The sequence below is a fragment of the Ptychodera flava genome, chromosome 21, assembly GCF_041260155.1.
Source record: "Ptychodera flava strain L36383 chromosome 21, AS_Pfla_20210202, whole genome shotgun sequence".
Classification (NCBI taxonomy): Eukaryota; Metazoa; Hemichordata; class Enteropneusta; family Ptychoderidae; genus Ptychodera; species Ptychodera flava.
Window position 1 is genome coordinate 19,740,459 of NC_091948.1, and position 4,836 is coordinate 19,745,294.

Here is a 4,836-nt window from a genome sequence, read left to right on the forward strand (position 1 = left end):
CAAATACATGGCGGATAATAAAGATGGTAATACAACTTTTTGCGAGTGATTTTGCAACTTGCCATTTTATAAAAACACCAACAAACAGAAATCATATCTGAAGACAAAAACAACTAACCCTATGCATACAAATTTCACGGTTCTGGTGTTCAACCATCTACTTGGATATGTACGTGCCTTCACTGTCAACACGGTCACGACATTCGTGCTCAGGGCACTAAGAACATTTCTGTATGGAATATTATTGGCAAGTGGGTCAGTAAGCTAGGTGACGGAAAATCTCAAAAAATCCATTTTCACTCTATTTCATGAGACTGTATATTTTTTATTTGCCATACTTATGCAAAACCGGAGTTCATGTGAACAAACAAAATATAAATAAACTCAGAAATCCTAGTTGGAGTAGTTTTTACTCATTGGATGAAAATGCACGTAAAATCAAACATGTCAGTGTATTTTCACCCAAAATATTGTATGTTCAGAAAACCTTGGCAATTTTAACAAAATTACAGGTGAGATGTTCTGGAAGAATAATTCTGTTTTACAAATGATAAATGATGTAAGGAAACTTTAATCATGATATGTCTGCCAGGATTTTCAATGTACGACATGACAAAACATGACAATTGTCGCAAAATCCCCAAAACAACAACTTGCATTTCGGAATCTTTAATTACGTAAAGGTGCCGGTGCAAATATGGCTGTTCTGGTGGTTTTAATTGTAACCTTTCCAAAGCAAAGGGGTCAGGTGAAACATTTTAATTTTTTTGGCCAAGTTAGAACCAAGTTAGGGGGTAAAATCCTGGCATTTGCGGCTTCTGACTGCCATCTGTCTGTGTCATCCCTTGTGGGACCAATTGTCAATGCCTCAAGACACAAAGCTATCAAAAGCTAAAGCACTAATTTCGACTTAGTTAGGGGTTCCATAACGTCTGCACCTGGGGCTCCTCCCTGCCAACTGCTTTGTTCATTCTTCAAGACTCCTCAGGCATCCTCACTGCCAAAATATCGGCACCTGAGGCTCTTCACTGCCAAATTTTCTGTTCGTGTCTCAGGGCTCCTCAGGGCTCCGCACAGCCAAAATACCGACGCCTGCGGCTCCTTAGTGCCATCCATCAATAACCATGCCCAAGGAGCATGCCCCAAAGCAATCGGCGGCCGAGTTACTAATTTGACCAAGCTAGGGGGTCAGAACCAAAAACGAAACTATATAGTCGGCAGATCCAAAACATAGGCACCTAGGCTCCTCAAAGCCTAATTGCTGTTTAGGCCCTAGGGCTCCTCACTGCTCCTCACTGCTCTCCTGCTCCTCAGTGCCAAAATCCACCCGTTACCGGTGCCACCTATTACTACTATTGTGTACTGTCAGAAATTTAATGTCAAAAATGTTTCAGTTTACTTGATTATGTTGCACAGCTCATATCCGTAAAATATATTTCGTTGACATCGTCCTTGATAAACCATGTACGACAATCACGTGATTTTAATTTGCATTAACGCGTCATAATTCGAAATGGGGAACAATGTACTCACCAAATGGTCGTGCAAAAACATGATACTACGATATTTTTGTGTAAATGACGCTTTTGAATTCATTCCCGCAGAGTCTTTTTTTTTCAATTCTATTTCCATCGTTTTTATTTTTTATGTGCGCTTTTGTCATTTATGTAAATGCATGAAAACAAAGCGTCACATTGAAACGGGTATCGATCATCAATAATGTTAAGTCTGGTTGTGTGTCAATTTGTGCTCAGGTTTGCATAATGACCCGCACATTCCAGTTCTCTCTACAAAAATGAACCAAAAATAATGCTTTTAATATATAGTGAAACGGACTGCTATATATAACTACACTGTTTTTACACTACAATGAGTGATATAGTAAATTGCAAAGCAGCAATTACGTCACTTTCAAATCGAGAAAGGATCTCCAAGGGCTTGTTTTTCACAGACAGCGATTTAGCAGTAAATTCTCCTAATCATGAATTTGGAATATCGGCAGTGTAACGCAAGGCCGATTTATTGTAATTCACATTCAGGACTCACATAAAAAGTAGAGATCTACGTGACACGGGTTGACCCCAGATTTGTAGACACATACGCGAAGCATTTCCCTTCAAATAGGCACTGTACGGCTTTGCTTTACACCATGCTGTCAGCTGCACTTATACCAAGCAAGAGGTGTTGGGAATGAAAATGTCGTTGCCAATTTGAATGTTTGAATAAATCGCAAGGATGAAGAATCTGGGCCCTGGCTACGCTGCAGAACCGAATCCTAGGAGAGGTGTATACGCTGATCATCAAGGCGCCCTCCCTGATATCTACAGCAAGCAATATGTGGCTGGTCGTTTCTCAGAATAGCCGAATATCGCAAATTTATACACCCGAAGTACAATTGTGTACTTTAGTAAAACGTATGATACCTATCAAAGATGATGCATCATTTCTAGTCATATCCATTCTTTGCGACAGAGAAACCATAGGATTTTGTGAAAAATGAACAAAACACGATTGGAACTGATTTAGGATAATCGGATATTCATATTTTTCAAATTTCTCAAAGTGTTAGGTGACCTATAGCTGAATGTTGCAATAGTACAAATTACTCATAAAAGCAAAAGTATAACTTAAAAAGAAGAGCAGATGAGCTTACACTTGTAGATTAAACCGACATTACTTCGCCATCCAATTATCCCAAATTAGTTTCAACCGTGTTACAATAAGTCGTAATATACTACTTATAATAACGATACAATATCCACGTTTAATTGCTTATTTCGTTTCACTCCAGCGTGAATGTATCTCAGTCCACGTTGGTCAAGCTGGAGTACAAATCGGCAATGCATGCTGGGGTTGTACTGCTTGGAACATGGTATCCTACCTGATGGTCAGATGCCCAACGGCAAATCACGGTGGTGGTTATGACTCTTCAACACTTTCTTCAGCGAGACCGGTGCTGGCAAACATGTTCCCCGTGCAATCTTCGTAGATTTAGAACCAACTGTAATCGGTAAATTAGTTTTCATTCTTAATTCTTTTAAAACGAAATATATGTTTACCCGTAGACTTGGTTCAAGTCTGTGATTTGTGGAATGTTTTAGTGGGGTGTTCGCGATGATTTGCGTTCTGTTTTCATGTGAAACGCGTGAATGGGGTGAACGCGATAGGCGGGGAGAGCGCTATACTGGGGAGTTTCTCCGGAATCCAGACTTGTTGATGAGTTGTACGTTATGTATTTACTGATCTGTTATTCATAATACTATAGACATCAGCGTAATTGGCATATTGGGAGGAGTTACCTTTCGATCCCCCAAGAGATGTGCATAAAACTGACATGGCGTTGTTGATAAAATGTCGATGCGATCACTGAGGTACAAAAAAAAACCTCCATGCTCCCACCAAAGTCAGCAGGACCTCTGCTCATCGCCGAAAACGTAGTTGAACCAGCCTTATACGCAGGTCATGTCAACGTTGTGGTCGCTGATGTAGCTTTGATTCAGTCCTCTTTCGTTCAACTAGGCTTGCTCCTTCATTAGAGCAATATGTGCGGGGGGGATTTTAATCAGTACAGTTTTGTCCGAAGTGATAAAAATCAGAACAATGTGGGACGACTAATACTTCGTTCGTCAGTGATTTACCGCTGCCAGTTGGTGCACAGACGAACACAGATTTTCCCTGACTATAACTCTCGACAACTTTTCTCTGGTAATCTCGCATGATTTGCGATGGTCAACCGATCAGTTTAAATGCGGTCGATGTGCAAACTTTATGTATATAGTAAGTATTTATTTTGCATTCCAAGGCCACCGCCCATATACAAAGGGGAGTTATATAGAATACATAACTTGTGACAGAGAATAATACAGATCAGAAAGAAAGGGAAATACATACAATTTCGTCAACTGTAACACAAAAGAACAGTGAGGAGAATGCATGCATCAATCACTGTGTACGTGTGATTCTCTCAATTTCAAGGCTTTATATACAAAATAACTGAGACTGACCAGTTGATCAGTATTGTTTGAACTGAGTAGTTTTTTGAACTTGTGAAAATTCGGTTGTACAATAATTTCATTTGGTAAGTAAAGTTTCCTTAAATCGTTATACAACGGACACACTAAAAGAAAATGGTATTCATCCTCGACAGCATTCATTGTACATAGATTACAAAATCTTAAAGATGCATCAATACCATGTCTTCTCCCTTCCTCTATTGCAAGAGGAAGAGCAGCACAACGGAAACGAGCAAATGGTTGAATACTTTATAATTGCAATGAAGTGTTAGGTATTTTTTCTGGCTCTAATAAACTTTTATACTCTCTGTATTATCTCAGTTTAGGTTTGAGTGACAATCTGGTTTGCAATTGTCGCTTAATAATATCTGAACTCTTGTCTCAAATATTGACATAAATAAATCTACATTACCCACTTCCTGTGTAAACCAAAGAACACCAAAACCATGTGATAACAGGATATTTTTGACAGAAGTTGCCCAAGTATGGCGTCCTAAAGAGTCTAAATTACATAACATTCGACAGGCCTGTCGAGGGAGACGATTTTCAGGCATCCGAGTCAGTCTCGTCCAAAAACGTATACAACGTTACGATTTAAAGTATGAAAATGAATAGGTAACCGGCCACAATCCCCCAATACAGCTTCATTTGTGGTATGACGTGCAACCCCTAAAAATATTCTGCACCATTTTCTCTGGATTTTCTCTAACACGTCATAGTATTGAAATCCCAAATCTCAGAGCCATAACACAGAATGGGTAAAATCATGTATCAACAGTCTTCCAAGTGAGAAGAAATTAAAGTGCCTTACGAGTTCCATCTT

The 4,836-nt window shown here is 39.4% G+C and overlaps 1 pseudogene; it reads left to right on the forward strand.

Annotated features, from left to right (window-relative positions):
- The first annotated feature begins 3,389 nt into the window (after positions 1-3,389).
- The window catches only part of LOC139122242 (tubulin alpha-2/alpha-4 chain-like), a 4,746-nt pseudogene continuing 3,299 nt past the window's right edge, over positions 3,390-4,836 (forward strand).